Below are 17,916 nucleotides of genomic sequence, written 5' to 3'. Positions count from 1 at the left end.
GTAGCTTTGCCTGCTTGCACTCTTCTGAATCCAGCTTATTCTTAGTAAAAAAAAAACAAAAAAAAAAACAACCCCCCCCCCAAAAAAAACCCCAAAAAACAAAAATAAAAAATAAAAAATAACCAGGGACACCTGGATGGCTTAGTTGTTAGAACATGCAACTCTTGATCCAGGCATCATGAGTTCAAGCCCCACATTGGGTGTAGAGATTACTTAACAACAACAACCACAACAACAACAACAAAATGGCAAAACAAATAGAATAGTGCCTGGCCTGTAGTAAGTGCTCAATTAATACTATGTGTTATCATTGTCAACTTCAATGTTGTTGTTATCACACTTAATTCTTTCATCTCAGATACTGTGGTGAAGAATCAGTCATGGAAAAGGCAGGATGAGGAGGGGACAGTCCTGAGATTCACAGAGGCTGTTCTTACAGTAGTTAGAGTTACTCTATTAAAGTGCAGATAAGTACCCGGTAATTCCCATTTTCTGTTTAATAAAAAATACGCAATTAATAATTAATGTGGCTTCAGTGCTAATTTCCTCTTTGTTACACTGAAGTAATGAGGTGGCTCAGGTATATTGCTAAATCAAACTCTGGAGGTTTGGGGGGAGCGGAGCAGAGAAATGGTTGGTTGGAGTGTCTCTTACATTTTTGTGTCATGATACGAGTGTAACGTAGATTGTAATAATGAAGAAGGGCGGGGGGGTGGTCAGAATGAACTTTCTGAGCATGCAGGAATCCTAGTGAAGCTGTGACATTCAGAGCAGACAAATTTATTGCTGCATTTATGAAGCACACCTGTTCCAATCTGAATAGGACTCCCGTAAAGAATTTCAACCAAATGTGAAACCGGAGAGCAGATTAAATGGCCGTTAACCCTCCTTCCTGGACATTACTTAGCACTGATAATTAGCTTTTGTTGTCGTTGTCACTAAGCTTTTTAGATTTGCAGAATTTAAAGACCAAGTTTAGATTTACAGAATTACTGGATACATAGTGTAGAGAGTTCCCATAGTGCCCAGTGGCTACTTTTCCTCCGTTATTAACATCTTACGTTAGTATGTACATTTGTTACAAATGAGCCAGTATTGATACATAATTAACTAAAATCCACACTTTATTCCTATTTCCTGGATTATACTCTAATGTCCTTTTACTGACCCAGGAGCACATTCCAGGACACCACATTACACTCAGTGGTCGTGTTGCCTTAGGCTGCTATTGGTTTTGACAGCTTCTCGGACTTTCCTTGTATTTGACCACACTGACAGCTTTGAGGAACAAAAATACTTTGTCGAGTATATTGTAGTATGCGATTGGGGATTCATCTCATGTGGTTCTGGGCTCCTGAGAGGAAAAGCCCAGAAACAGGTGACATTACGATACATATTATCAACAATGTTGCCCTTCTTCTCTACTGTGAAGTCACTTCTTTTTTCTCCCATTTTGCATACTGCACCCTCTGGGAAGAAGTCAGTTTGTGTAACCCACATTTTAAAAAATGTTTATTTATTTATTTTGAGAGAGAGAGAGCATGAGCAGGGGAGAGGAAGAGAGAGAGAGAGAGAGAGAAAGGAGAGAGAAAATCCCAAGCAGGGCCCACATTCAGTGCAGAGCTCGAGGCAGGGCTTGAACCCATGAACTGTGAGGTGGTGACCTAAGCCAAAGTCACAAGTCGGACGCTTAACCGACTGAGCCACTCTGGCACCCTTGTGTAAACCACATTTAATGAGTGGGAGTTATCTCTTTGAGAGCTAAGTATCTCCATAAATTATTTGGGATACTTCTGCATGGGAGATTTGTCTCTTGTCCCACATTTATTTATTCAATCACTTATTTATATCAGTATGGATTCAATATTTATTAGTTGACAGTATAATACCGATAATATTATATCAGTATTATATGTTGGTTTATAATCCAATCTGTATGATTTATATTGTTGCCCTAATTGGTCCAGCTTCGAGCACCAGGAGGTCTTTTAATTGGTGCCTGTGTCCCTTTGACGTTTTCCCATCATTGTGCAGGTTGTTGTTTGTTTACTTGTGTTAGCCCTGTCTTACTTTCTGGAATCACAGGAGGCTCCAGGCTCCTCCTGTATGTTTCCCGCCCCAGTCCTAGAACCAGCTGTTTCTCCAACAAGCCCTGATTCCTGTTTTTGGAAATGGTACCAGAAACAATGAACTGGATGCTCCTGGCGTGTCTTAGCTTCTAGATCACCTGTCTTATCGAACATGTTTCTATATGTAACCATCTGCGTCTGTCTGAAGCTAGACAGGAGTTGATGCTCGTATGTCCAACTCAGTTCATCACCACATGGATCAATCTAGACTTTTCCCTTTGCTTGTGTGTACTCTCTCACTCCAATAATGAGAAACTTCACTCCCACTCTTATCACCTGCCGTTTACTTAATTATTAAATTACTGTGCACATATGTAGTGGTTTCAGCCTTGTTAATCCATACTCTTATGGAAAAGACCTTTATCAACTAGATCACAGTGCTTAGCTACAGTTTCTTTGGCCTTTTGTCTTCTAGGCTCTTCATTCCCGGTGTTACTTAGGCCAGCCCCTTATTCCCAGACTCCTTTCAGTGAAGTTGTTCTACACATTTATAATACAGCTAGATTCTTTTGTCACGCTCTCCATACCAACTTATCACAGAGGAAGGGCACAATGAAAGGTGGTTATTTTTTTAATGTTTTATTTATTTTTGAGAGAGAGAGTGTGAGTGTGGGAGGGGCAAAGGCGGGGGTGGGGGGAGAACAGTGGATCCACGGTGGGCTCTGTGCTGACAGCAGTGAGCCCAATGTGGGGTTTGAACTCAGGAACCGTGAGATCACGACCTGAGCTGAAGCTGGACTCTCAACCGACTGAGCCACCCAGGTGCCCCAAAGGTAGTTGTTGTTAAAATATTTTTAATGGCTGCTTGACAGTCAGGGTTCCACAGACCATGACTTCCTTAGACACCTGAATCTTGCTAAACATTTAGCCATCTGTCTTTTATTAGACAATTGCCTATTATTGGACTGTTATAAATACATCAATAACGTGCTTATATGCTAATCTTTGTTTACACTCACTGTTTCATTAAGGGGAAATTTCCAGAGTTGATTCAATCACCAAATTAAAAAACATGAACATGTTTAAGCCCTGTGATATTTCCCATTACTCTCTGAAAAATGTAAACTACTGGCAGAATGAAAGAGGAAATCTGGAGAGACAGAGAATTACAATTTAAAAGTTGTTTTTCAATTTGGAGATCAAAAAATATATCTCTCACTACATTATTGTAAGGCAGAGAATGTTTTCACCCTTTATATTCATTCATTCTTTTATTGTCTGTCATGCCCCTACCTATTTTTCTTTTGGGTGTAAATTTTGTTTTTCGGACGCTCTCAGTTGTGGGGGTATTCATCTCAGCTCGAGACGGGTGCCTCATGTGTACTGAATCACTGACTACCTTCCTTCCCTGTTGTTAGTGGCACTGAACGCTCCTGCCTTATAGGGCTTCTTGTGCGATCCTGTCTTCCGGATGCAGACAGCGCAGAGAGGATTCCCTCCCCCACTACAGTGCTCCCAGAGTCCAGCCCAAGACATTCTTCTCTGTCCGCTCACAGACACAGGACTTAATGCCCCGAAAGTAACTGTAACTATCAGGGAATTTACAGCAGTGGTCTTTTTATTTCTCTTCGAAGTGCTGTTAACATTTGAAGGTGTTTCTCATGTAATCATCCTCCTGGAATACGGTTTCATAGCTCTTCAGGAGGAGTGAGGCTTCATATGGCATGTAACTGCTAATGTGTCCGTGTGCATGGAGGAAGTTTCTTGCCTGTCAACTTGTGCAAAGAAGAGTGCATCTTGAAAAAGACTGATTACCTTAGAAGGGATGCTTCCAAACCTGAGACTTTTTTTTAATATATATTTTTAAAATGTTTATTTATTTTTGAGAGAGAGACAGATTTTGAGTCGGGGACAGGCAGAGAGAGAGAGGGAGATACAGAATCTGAAGCAGGCTCCAGGCTCTGAGCTGTCAGCACAGAGCCCGACATGGGGCTCGAACTCATGGGAGATCGTGACCTGAGCCGAAGTCCGACGCTTAACTGACTGAGCCAGCCAGGTGTCGTTAAATCTGAGCCTTTATAATGAATCGATGAAAAATTCTGTCTCGGGCTGAGTCAAGAGACTTCTGTTTCTCAGTGAGATCAGAGAGTCTGAAATTCTGAGGGTTCTCCAGGTTTTGCTTTGGATTTTCAACCTTGGAGTCTTGAGCATTGGAGTAGACAGTGTGAGAGAATGAATGGGCCACCAGGGCCTGGCTTGTGGTAGCAGCCAGTCTATCGCCAGCCAGCAGGACAGTCTTGGGCAAGGTGACCTAACCTTTCCGAGCTTCAGTAAAGATGGTTGGAGAGACAGATGAAGGAATCGGGCAAGGCGGTCTCTTAATCTCTTCTGGCTCCGCATCCAATCTGATTGGTTTTATGGTCACATATCACAGAGCTGGAAGGTACCAGACAGGCCGGGTGTGAAGGCTACAGCTGTATTGCCAACAGTCTTCAGCTCCTAAGAAAGGTCAAACCCATACTTCAGATTCCTCCCTTTTCATAAATGGAGTCGGAAGCAAGGTACCAGTGGCCGTTGAGGTGCAGTAGACTTTCCTCCTCAACTCCTCACATCCTTTCTTGTTAAATTTAGCAAGCCTTTCTTCCTTCCTTCAAAGAAGCTCTAAAAACCACTCTTATCCTCAAACTCAAATTATTCTTTGAACTAGAAAGTCGTTCAGAATTTGGAATTGCAATGTTTTACCAGGATTTAAATGCAAAGCAGAGTCACCCAAAGGCTACTTCATCATATTTTAATTCTGTTTCATTTAGTGCTAATTTAAAATGGAAACCTGTGGAGCAGAACAGAGTGGGTAGCTCTCAAGCCAGGAGGTAAAAGCCTGGGAAAGCAGATAACGTCCCCCTCTTCCTTCTCTTGCTGACTCGCCCCCTTCCTCGCGCCTTGTCCACCATCCCCTTCACAATGGAGCCGTGCCGTCTGTCTGCTCCACAAATTCAATCAAATGCACCAGCAGGATGCAGGTCTGCAGGTATAGACGGGGGTGGTAGCCGAGGGTGTCAGATCTCTCAGCGTCCTCAACCACATGTTCTTCGCTTGGCTTACTGGCTGCCCGTGTGTTTTATTTTCTGCCTGCTCCCTCCTCTTCAGATGCTCCAAATACCCTGAAACTTCTTGGGCATTGCAGGCGGAGCTGAGAATTTCTTGGCATGAATATGAGAACTGGTGAGACAGATGTATGCTTGGCTCTGCATGGCTGCAACTGGCTGGCACCCCAGGGCTGATGCTGTAAGACTTGATGGAAATGATGATTTCTCACAAGAAACCAGAGCAGAGGGGATCCAACAGAGTTCACGGTCCAACTATCCAGTGTGATGTCCGGGGGTACTTCCGGACAGCTTTAAGTACCCAACCAAACACGAGGCTGCAGGTGCCTGCAGGGTAATCTCATACGATGTTTTTAAGATGAGAACTGGAAAGGCCAGAGGGGACCAAACCTCCTTGGCCAGTGGTGAGTGAGAAACTATCTTGACACAGACACATTCATTAATGCTCCACCCTTTGCTTTCTAGCATTGTCGCGGCTTGGACGGTCTGATTAGCTGGGAGAGATTTTAAGCTATTGCCTCTGTGTAATTTTCAAATTAAAAAAAATTTTTTTTAATGTTTATTTATTTTTGAGACAGAGAGAGACATAGCATGAATGGGGGAGGGTCAGAGAGAGGGAGACACAGAATCTGAAACAGGCTCCAGGCTCTGAGCTGTGAGCACAGAGCCTGGCGTGGGGCTCGAACTCACGGACCGCGAGATCATGACCTGAGCCGAAGTCGGACGCTTAACTGACTGAGCCACCCAGGCGCCCCGTAATTTTCAAATTTTTAATACGTAGAAATGATTGAAAATGTCAGGGTAACAGGAACCAGAATTTTGAGAAGCCCCTTTTTGTCCCCTCAGTGTCACCTGTAATCCTTGGAGAGGGGGTTGGAGGTGGGGAAATGGAATGGAATACTCCACTCCACCAGCATTTTAGGATCCATCCCCAAAGACCTGGGTCCACCAGGCACGTGCAGACCGTGCTTACCAGGTCAGGACCAAGTAAGATCTTTGGGGTAACAGAGCATGGTGTGCTGGGAATTCAGAATATCTGGGATGTCACTACCCTCTGCCAGAAACAAGCCTATGATCCCGGAAAAGCCACATCCCCTCCCTGGACATCTGATTCCTCATATGTAAACTATGAACTCTGACAGTATTGTCGTCCTAGTGAATAAAGCACCTCAGGGCCATCACGAGCTGGCCGACACTGAGATGCAGGAGGCCAATCCAGGCATCACTCTGTGAGTCTACTGTCCCCGACAATTTCCGGGTTGAGATGCTCAGGAGCTACACAGTCAGATGACAGGTTTTAAGTACCCGCTACCAAGGAGGAGACTTATTTACAACTAGTGACAAAGAGTGAACAGCTTGAAAGACAAAAGTTAACGCTGCCTGGCCTTAAGTATGATCCACTGCATTGCACACAGCAGAGGATTGCAGGACTTCTGGTAAACCTCAGGGTAAGTTACGTTCTTTAAGCTTAAAGACGTAGTAAAAGCCTGTTACAGCGGGAGAACCCACAAAGGGAAAGATAGTTCTGTTTCCCCACATGAACGGTATAAATAAGCTTAACTACATAATCAATGTTTACATTGCATGCATTATGTGTGATACACTTTGATAGGCACAAGGAAAAATCAAGGAAAGTAATGCATAAAAGAAGTCCCTCTTCTGCCTTTGGCTTGTTGTAGGACCTTCCTTGGGCAACATATTCAACCTCTTTTTCAGTTTTCTTATTTGAAAATGAGGATAACAATGCTACCAACCTTATAGGGTTATTATGTGAAGTGTGTGTAAGAGTATCTGACATCAAACACAAAATGCTAATTATTACTGTTACTATTACATGGAAAAAGTAGTGGTAAGCCTCTTGGGGACTTATAAAACACTTCACATTTATCAAGTCATTGGATTCCCATAATAACCTGGCAAAGAAGGATTTCCACTCTACAGATAGAAGTGGGGGGTCACCAAAGTTACACAGTAAATGACAGGGGGCGATTTTAAATCAGCTCACTGTTTTCTGCCCCCCATTGAGCTGCCTTCCCTCAAGATGTGGGAAGACGGAGTTCACACCCTCAAGAAACCTATTTATTGGGATGGCCAAAAAACTAAACAAGAGAAAGTGACATGAGATAATGAAGTGTCTGCTGGTCAAGCATAGAACATTTGTGACTAACTTCATGCAGAATGGTGGCCTCAGCTGTTGCTGTGGAGGAACGAGGGGCAGAGTGGCTGATGGGAGACACTGGATATTACCTGGTGAACAGCTGGTACTGATGTGGGTACACTTAGTGCTTCGTTACTGGTCTGTCTTGGCACATATCCAGCGCTGGACAGAACTGAGGTTCTCGTTAGTCCTAGCCTCTCCACTCTGTGGCCCCTCCCCTCTGTCCACCAACCTCCAGCCTCCCGGTGTCCTTGGGGTCTCTGAATTCAGGTTCTGCTCCTCAGAATCGGATCATAACAAAGAAGGCTCGGTTATGTTCTTACAGATGAAGGTGAAAATGATTGGCATTCAGATGCTCCCCCTTCCGTAGTAACCTCAACCCTGGTATGTGGATGCTTCTACAGGGGACAAAGCCTGAGGACAGAGGGGTGGTGGATAATTAGGCATGAGGAAGTTGAGATGGTGAGAAATTTTGAGGAAAGGGGGATGGGGTTGAATAGGAGCCATTTAAAAGACATCCATATACTTCGCCCATCTGGTGTGCTTTTTAAAGATGTAGTAGGGGCGCCTGGGTGGCGCAGTCGGTTAAGCGTCCGGCTTCAGCCAGGTCACGATCTCGCGGTCCGTGAGTTCGAGCCCCGCGTCGGGGTCTGGGCTGATGTCTCGGAGCCTGGAGCCTGTTTCCGATTCTGTGTCTCCCTCTCTCTCTGCCCCTCCCCCGTTCGTGCTCTGTCTCTCTCTGTCCCAAAAATAAATAAAAAAACGTTGAAAAAAAAAATTTAAAGATGTAGTAAATCTGTGAAGGTCAGAAATCAATAGGATCCTAAGTAAATAAGCGCCAAAAGATCAGGGACTATGTCTTTCTTACTTACTGTTGTATTCACAGCCCTGGCATGATGCCTAGTATATAGCAGGTGCTCAATAAATATTTGTCAACTGAATTAACTTAACTATTTGCAGAATGAATCAAATTACAGCGTGGCTCTTAAATTTATCCAGCCTAGATGGATCTCTTGATTGGCTGGCCATGGAGGAATCATGAAATATTTGACTTGTTATAGTCTCAGAATTAAAACACAACAACAACAACAACACACAAATCTTTATTCTGATCTTTACCAAAAATACCTCTCGAGCAAATACCAGGATGATAAATTGCAAGAAACCTGTTCCTCATCTGCCGTAGAAAAAAAACGTACCCTTCAGTGGGTGCTGCCGTCGCATCACCCGGTAGCATGTATGTTTCCTTTTTCTCGAATGCATTGGCACGGGTCAGCAATTATCTTGACTTTGAATGGTGCTGGCACACATGTTTCTGTAGGACCTGCAGCCAATGCTTCTAACACAGACTTTGCAGTTCATAGAGAACCTCTTGGAGACTGGCATCTTTAGAGCTTGGAGACGAGTCACAGAGCATCATACGGTTATGATCTCAGTGCCCCTCGTTCCTTTGTGTGGATCGATTTCCGACCACTACCATCTCCCGCCTGCCTGAAGGACTCTCTAGCATTTCACATTGTGTGGGTCTGCTTGACAAATTCATTCAGACTTTGTATGTCTGAGAAGAGTCTCTGTTTAAACCTGAATGTGTGAAAGATGTTTTCCCTGGGTGTAGAATTCTGGGTTGATAGGATCTGGGGGAGGGTGGAGTACATTAATGATGTCGCTCCAGTGGTTTTTTGCTTGCATCGATTTTGATGAGAAACTTTTTGCCATCAGTATCTTTGTTCATCTATCCTTAACGTGGCTTTTTTCCTCTGATTGCTTTTAAGCTTTCCTATTTATTGCTTGTTTTAAGCAATTTGATTAGGATGCACCTTGGTGTCGTTTTTTCATGTTTATTAAGCTTGGGATTCATTGAACTTGGACTTGTGGGTTTATAGTGTTTATCAACTTTGGAAAATTTTTAGCCATTTCCTCTCATTTTTTTTCTGTTCCCCCCAACCCCCCACTTTGAACACTTCAATTAAGCCCATATTAGGCTACTTAAAATCGTTCCACAGCTCGCTAATAGTGTGCTCATTTTTAAAAGTTTGGGTTTTTTTCCCTATGTCTTATTTTTGGATAGTTTCTATTGCTACTTCTTCAAGTTTACTAATCTTTTGTTTGCAAAGTCTTGCTGTTAATCCCTTCCGGTGTGTTTTTCATCTCAGAAATTGCATTTTTCATCTCCAGCAGTTCAACTGGAGTCTTTTTTGGTGTCTACTTAATTTTTGAATGTATGGAGTACAGTTATAATGCTGGTTTAAGTGATCTTGTCTGCTAAGTATATCTATGTTAGTTCTGGGTCAGTTGTGAGAGACTGATTTTCTTTTCATTGTGGATTATATTTTCTACTTCTTTTCATGCCTGGTAAATTTTAAAAAAATGGTTTTAACCTTTATTTATTATTGAGAGACAGAGAGAGACAGAGCATGAGCATGGGAGGGGCAGGGAGAGAAGGAGACACAGAATCCGAAGCAGGCTCCAGGCTCTGAGCTGTCAGCACAGAGCTCAATGCGGGGCTCGAGCTCACAAACTGCAAAATCATGACCTGAGCCGAAGTCAGATGCTTAACCAACTGAGCCACCCAGGTGCTCCCATGCCTGGTAAATTTTTACTGGCTGTCAGATGTTGTGAGTTTGATCTTTTTGATTCCTATCAATATTCATGAGCTTTGTTCTGGGAAGTTACTCTGGAAGTTACTTAGAAGTATTTTGAAACTTTCAATCTTGCTTTTAGGCGGAGCCTAAATAGCATTTTGACTAGGATATTTCTGATTCTTAGCCACTATTGCTATTCTGGACTGAAGAATCTTTTTTTTTTTTTTTAGGATATTTAGTACCATCCCTGTGTTCAGCCTACCAGATACTAGCACCCATTAAGTTGTGACGATAAAAAGTGTCTACAGGCTTTACCAAATGTCTCCTGGGGAAAAACTTACACATGACTGAGAACTGCTGGTGTAGGGTTAACTTTGCCCCTTAACTGAGAGCAAGATGTTCCTGAATATTCTATCTCAGTGTCCTGTGAGGCTTTCCAATCTGGCAGGTGGAAACACATTTTTGCCAGCCCTGTGTGAGTGTTGAGTACTTGTTCCCTCTAATCCTTCAGGGTGAGTCTTTCCCCAGCCTCAGCTGGTTTCCTTATACCTGTGTGCTGATGGATTTTCTGCCGAATGCATCAGGAGACCCTCTGCGGATCTCCAGGGTTCTCTCTCTGCAGATCCCCAGGGTTCTGTCTCTGTGTGGCTCTCTCTTCTCTGCTGTTTCCGTACTGCAAATTCTAGCTGCTTGGTCTCCTTAGACGCCTAGCTTAGTCTTCTCAATTTCGGGAGACTGCTGGACTCTCCTTGTGACCCCTCTCCCTGGGAACTCTGCCAAAGCAGTAATGTGGGAAATTATGAGGTTTATCTTGTTTATGTCCCACCTCTCAGAGATCACTGGTGTCTCTTGTCGTCTGATATTCAGTGCGTTGGGTTAAGCTATTATTTTTATATAATTTGTTCAACAGTTTTTTGGTTGCTTTACACAAGAGAATAAATCTAGTCACTATATTGAAGATATGACCTCATTGTCTATCGCATTTGGCATAAGCTTTGCCCCCAGTTGACACACCTGGTAGGTCTGATTTCTTGACAAACAAGTTAAAATCTTATGTAGTCAAGTCTATTGATCTTTTCTCCTGCAAATATATTCCTACAGCTTTTATATTTAAAAAGTCCTTCCCATCCAGGGGCGCCTGAGCGGATCAGTGGGTTGGACTTCCCACTTTAGCTCAGGTCATGATCACACGGTTTGTGAGTTCGAGCCCCCATTAGGCCCCACAACTCACAGCCTGAAGCCTGCTTCGGATTCTGTGTCTCCCTCTCCTTGCCCTTCCCCCATTCAAACACTGTCTCTCTCTCTCTCAAAAATAAATAAAGATTAAAAGAAATTTTTTAAAAAAGTCCTTCCCATCCAAACACTACATAAATATTTAGCTGTATTTTCTTCTAAGTTTTTCTTCTAGTGATTTAATTGAAATTTTTGTCTCCCCAGTGCAGCTAGAATTTATATTAGTGAATGTGGTACTGAAGCAAGTATCTAAATGAATTTTTATTCCCCGCCCCCCCCCCCAACTTCCTGATCTCAGCCCTTTTTATGGACTAGCTCATCCTTTACCACTGGATTTTTCAAAAATGTATTTAATACGTCTTAGGTTCTTATTCGGCAGGAGGATCTGTGTCTGGAGCATCCACTTCTTTCCCAAATCTGAGCATCCATTCTCAGGCCTGAGATATTTTTTGGCTCACACGTTTCAGTGTACTGAACATACTCTACAGAATCTCTAACATTTCCTACCTCCTTTAGCCAACGAGCTCCTGGTGCAACGGGTGGGGACACCTGCAGTTGCCAACATAGGGCAGTTTGCTGCAGCCACTGATTCTCAGACACCTCATGCCTCATCATTTTCTTGTACGATTAATAAAACCACCTGCTCATATGACATCTCTTCTATACCAGCAAACACATTGATGCACACACACACACACACACACACACACGGTTCTGTCTTGTCGGCTTATCACCCCCTCTGCCTGTCACTCTTTATCAGTTGAAGAGCCAAAGTAAGGAGAAGGTGAGAAGAGAAATTGCTGGTGCATATGCAACTGTCAGAAATCTAAATATAGGTCATATGAGTGACTAAAAACCATCCCCACAAATTCCTTCTTTTCTCAGCACATTTCCTCATATCTGCCTCTCTAATCTGCTCTGTTTTACTTACATTTATGTTTATTTATTTATTTTTGAGAGAGAGGCAGGGGAGGGGCAGAGAGAGAGAGAGGGAGAGAGAATTCCCAAGCAGACTCCGCGCAGTCAGTGCTGAGCCCGACACGGGCTCGATCCCGTGAGCAGTGAGATCATGACCTGAGCCGAAACCAGGAGTTGGATACTTAACTGACTGAGCCACCCAGGTGCCCCTGTTTTATTTACTTCTTTACTTCTGTTTCCTTTCACATCTCTACCTTTCTGACTGCCTCCCCCCACCCACCCCCAACCAGCAGGCATATATAGAACGTTCCAAAGGGTCATAGGACTGACCATTCCCACGTATTCTGATTCTCATTCTTTCATCCATGCTGTAGGATTGAACTCAGTCCTGTTCCAGTGACATAGTTTGGCAAATGAAATAGGAGCAGAAGCTTAAAGAATTAGCATGTTATTTGGCACAGGGCCGGGCAACATTCCATCAGCTTGGGTCAGAGTGTGAAGATGATTGAGAATAGAGTTCTGAGACAATAATGGAGAACATGTCGTGCAAGTGGGAGATAAATCTTTGTTGGAAGCCACAGACATTTGCAGGACGTTACCGCAGCATCACCTAGCCTGATCTGGACTGATACATGATACAACGACCATTTTCAAAACAAAAGACTGAGCCCTGGGGTTTGCGAATCATGTCAGCACGTGTACGCCTGCCGCACGATACCTTTGTCATCTCCCAAGAACCTGGATGGCTGGAGTGATCGTGGATGGCTCTGCCAAGGACAGTGGAGGATGGCTTCCCTCTTTCTCCTCCAATTGGTAGAGCTGCAGGGAGCTCACAGCCCAACAGTGATAGGATAACAGGAACAAAGCAGAACTGTCCTTGTACCTTGGATGCACATAGTACAGCTGCTTTTCTGAGCATAGCCAGCTAGGAAGAAAAACAGAGCCCTGTTTCCTGTGGCTCAACTGTCAGTTCAGCGTTTATGATAGACACTTGGGGTCAGTATACTAGGATGTAAAGATTAGTTCATGTCCTAGTTTCCAGTGATCTTGCAGTTTTGTGCGCTTCCCCAGCAGGTGCTCTGTGAAAGCAGAAAAAGAAATGAAGAAATTCCAGGCAGATGCTTAATCAATAGTAAGTGCCAGCGTTTCTACATCTTCTCTCGGGTCAAAAGCGAGGATCAGCATATTTAATTTTGGCTTCAATTGGGCCTTTGTGATTCAGGGGTCTTTTCCATTCTGCTTCCTGGTCTGCAATGTTATGGCCCATGACCTTATTAGGTAAATTCTTCAGCTCAGCTGGTTGAATGGGTGGGCATTTCTTATTTTAATGAGTTATTTCAAGGGGTTTTCATAATCTGGATTTGAAGAGATTTCACTGTGCCTCATTGATCCCCAAGATTATATTCTAATGCTCTGGGCTGGTTTTTGCCATCACCCCTGTCATAGCTGTGGTTAAGCTTGATGGGCACTAATTGGGTGGGAGGTCAATGTAAATTAGTTACCACACTGAATCTGAGTCCGTTTTTAAAGAAATGTATTTTAAATGCAAACAGCAGCTCAAACAGTTCTCACAAAGTTCTGACCATGGACTTCCAGTGGAAGTCCTGCTGAGCTGCTGTGTTGAGTAGATAAAACTCATTTATAATTAGCATCCCTATTTGCATACAAACAGTTGATGGGCTAAAGTCCTTAAAAATTATTTGCTGTCTTACAGAGATTAAATGTGCCCCTGCAGCCTAATCAGCTGCCTGCCAGAACCTCTTTTCATAGGCTGCTCTGAACCCCAGTCTCACCTACACTGAAATGTAACAAAGACTGAGTTCGTGTACTCCAAAGAAATACAATGATCTTGAATGTAGCTGGATGTTTTTGAAACATTAACTGAAAACCCCCATCCCATCCTAGAAAACAGGAGAGCAGAAATCTCAAATGGATGAAGAAGTTTCTGTCAACCTACTGAATGGGTTGTTTGAAATAGAGATAGAAATTGATTGTAGGAAATTTAGAAGATAAGATTTCATATGCACCTGTGGGTGTGGAGTGAAATTGAGCCCTACAGTGGTGATCCCATTGCAAAAGTCTAGAGGCCATCCACACAGAATACAGTGTGAATGGTGCCCCACAGAACTGAGCAACGATAGTTACAAAGCTATTGGAATGAGATCTTTCCCTTGCTCCTGGCTGTTGGTGCAAGGACACATGTTTGTTGGTCTTCCTTTTCTATTTGACAAGATTACACTCAATCTTCCAGACTCAGATCAAATAGCACTGCGTTTGAGCCTTCCAGATTCTAACTTGTTGGGATTAGTCATGGTTTCAGCAGGAAACAGGTGCATACTCAAATTGGATAATTTGAGGAGAGTTTATAAAGGGACCGTTTACAAAGGCATGGGCAGGGTATGGGGGAGCTGTAGGGAAGAGGTTGTGGGATGGATGGAGCTTATAACATCAGGACCTGAAAGGGCAAAGGAAGGGCGTGGTCACTAGGACTGGCGATGGTAGCCATATGGGGGTAAACACAAAATAGGACCCGAGACTTTCATAGCCAACACTCAGTGTTGGCTCACTAGGGAGGAAGCCTGGGAAGCAAATTCTCAACGTTGTTTAGCTTTCCACCTTAACTCTGCCTTTATAGACCCCACTAGCTGAACCCAACCAGAAGTCAGAGGACAAGGGAGCCTGTCGATGCCATCCATATAGGCTGATGTATTAGTTATCCATTGCTGTGTAACAAATTACTCCAAAACTTAGCTGGAAATACCAAACATTGTCTGACAGTCTCTGTGGAACAGGAATCCTGGAGAGGTTTAGCTTGATTCTGGCTCAGGGTCTCTCATGAAGTTGCATTTTAGAAGTCAGCTGAGGCTGTGGTTATCTGAAAGCCAGAGAACTTGTTTCCAAGATCACATACTAACACAGCGGTTGGTTGGAGGCCCCAGTTCCTCCTCATATGAGCCGCTGCATAAAGTTACCTGAGTGCCCTGATGACATGGCTGCCTGCTTCCTCCAGAACAGGTGGTCCAAGAGAGGGAGAGAGTATGGAGAAGCTGTAATGTTTTTTATGACTTAACCTTGAAGGTCTCATACCATCACTTCTGGCATACATCCATCCCAATGTAATGTGACAGAGGGTTATAGAGGCACAGCAAACCCTGGGTATGGAGATCATTGGGCGCCATCTTGGAGGAGGGCTACTACAGCCAGCCCCCCTGCAGGGTGCAGAAGTGCTGAAAGCAGATACAGAAAGGCAAATGGAAGACGTCCAGCTTATCCCCAAGTTGCAATACTTTCACTCTCCAATGATCATGTAACAAATCAGCCACGTTTTAACCATAGCACTTGCTATGTTGTTTTTACATTTTTTTGTTTACGTCTGTCTACTGGAATGTAAACTTCTTGAAAAGAAGGATTGTATCTTATTCTTCTTATGTTTTGGGTGTCTAACATGGTGCCAGGCTCATGGTGGGTGCCTCCACAAATATTTGAAGTTTTTAGTAGATGAAATCTCTGAGCAGTCTCTTGATTGTCTACAGTCAGTGACGTATATGATGACACCCTCCCTCTCATCTGCTTCTCCTTTACCCCCCACTTTCCCCTTGTCTCCCAGTGCTGTCAGATGCCCTTATGTCAGGAAAGGGATGTAATATACTAATGCGTACATAAGATGTTAGTGACTGTTAAATCCTGGGGTATTTGCATATAAACTGGGTTTTTTTTAATCAAAAAAAGGAAAGATGAGCTGCAGTGTTAGTAGTCATTACCTGTGAGCCCCCGGGGTACTCCTATGAGCTCTCTGTTAACCACTTAGGCTCAAGTTCTATCTCTGATGTATACCTTTGGTGTCACTTGAGTACTACCTACTTGTACCCCAAGGACTTCTGTACGTAAAGCTCTCAAGGAAAGGAGGGCTGTGGCCATCCATAGGGCAGAAAGAAGTTCCTTGGGCACATAGTCCAGCCTTTTAAAGCCTTGGACAATAAACGTGTTACAAAAGCAAGTCAAGCCTATCTAATGCCCCCAGGAAGAGATTTTTAATGGTGGGCTTTGAGGCTCTGTCTTGGTAAGACCATAAGGGTAGATCCCTGGTGCCTGACCTGAGCACTTGCCACTATGGTCAGAACCACCAGAGGTGTGTTTATCACAAGTCTGTGCTTACTGGGTATGCTGGCCTGTCTCTTTGGTACCATTACCACCACTGTGTAAGATGTTCTGTGCAGAGGAGAAGCTGGGAATCATGGTTCTCAGAATCCCCTTCCCCTGAATGGTCCTGGGGTAGAATTTACCAAAGAGAGGCAAGCACATGGGACTTGGAAAGCTGTTGTAGGCAGAGGTAAGAACCAAGCAACTTTCCAGCAAGCTTGAGGGCAGCAGTTCTCAAACTTCAGCTGCACCAGAAGCATCTGGAGTGCTTGTTAGAGCACAGCTTGCTGGGCTCTACTCCCAGAGTAACTGATTCAGTAGGTCTGGAGTATGGCCTCCAAATTCGAATTTCTAATAACTTCCCAGGTGATGAGGATGCTGCTAGTCTCCACACCAAAGTTAGACCACAGCTTTAGACAAACAATCACATCAATACGTCCCTTCCCTTGATTTTTATTATGTGTGGAATACATAGCACTGCATCTGTTTTCCTGAGTAAACCCCACCAGTGTACTGGCATGAACAGAAGGGAGAGCTTTCCAGGGTGCTACTGTTTAGAGAAGAAAATCACAAAGTCCCAAGCATGCTTCTGAGACTCACGTGGCTTCAAGGTCAAAGGCAAGGCCCATGGAACCATGCTGGTCTTTAGCTTTCAATGGGGAAAGAATACCCAGACTTCTTCACCTGGGCACTTCAGACCCTGTGCTCAGTGCCACTGCCCAGCTCTGCTGGACATGCCAGGGCAAGATGACATCTCCCGCTACCAGCCTTGGAAGGCAGCCCGGGAGTTGTCCTGAACGGCAGCTGACGACAGGTCCACTGTGACTTGTGTCGGGCAACACGACAGCCAGGTGGCTTTGGGGTGTGAGGAGAGCAACTGTGAGAAGCGTTCTTATATTGAAGAGGAACAAAGTTGCTTCTTTGGAGCGAAGGCTGTGGTGAAGCTTGTGGTGAGGGTAAGAGGTCAAGGTGCAGGCCAGGAGCCCACCTACTGTGTCACACTGAGACTTGAGGCCCATGGAAGGGTCCGCTGGTCTCCCACACGTTCCTTGGGCCACATCTGATGGAAATAATTCTCAGGAAAACTGACGTTTGTATGTCACTTTATGGGCAACCTGGCCCTTCACATCTCAGTGAACTGAATCTGGAGGTGGTGTTTTCTGAAAAAGAGACATATTTTACAAATAAAGAAATAGATGCAGAAGCCAAGTAGCATGACCAAGATCACAGAGTTGGGTAGTGGGAGAGCCAGGGCCACAACCCAGCCCCCTGACTCTGAATTCCAATTTCACATGGGGGGTGGGGTGGGGGTGGGGCTCCAGCCCTTTCTGGGAGCCATGGCTCCAGGATCAGGAGGAACCTGGGAAGGTAGGAGTTTGAGGGGTACCTCTTCCACGTCTGACCTTGGAAAACATGTGTCCCTCCTGCAGAACACAGGCTATCTCTTTTTTTCTTTTGTAATTTTAAATTTTGTAATAATGATAGATTCAGGGAAGTTGCAGGGACACAGGTGTCCCATGTACCCTTCACCCAGTCTCCTCCATTTGGTACCACCTTATAATCCTATAGTATGAAATCAAACCCAGATCAGATGATCTCTTTACGGAACAGTTTCTCACATAAGTGTCCTCTAAAACCTTAAAATACGGGCTTTTCATTATCAAATAATTTGGTGGGTGCCTTTAATATTCCAAAACACCAGATGGCATGAG

Source organism: Panthera uncia, assembly GCF_023721935.1.
Source record: "Panthera uncia isolate 11264 chromosome A1 unlocalized genomic scaffold, Puncia_PCG_1.0 HiC_scaffold_16, whole genome shotgun sequence".
NCBI lineage: Eukaryota > Metazoa > Chordata > Mammalia > Carnivora > Felidae > Panthera > Panthera uncia.
This window is presented reverse-complemented; position numbering follows the sequence as displayed.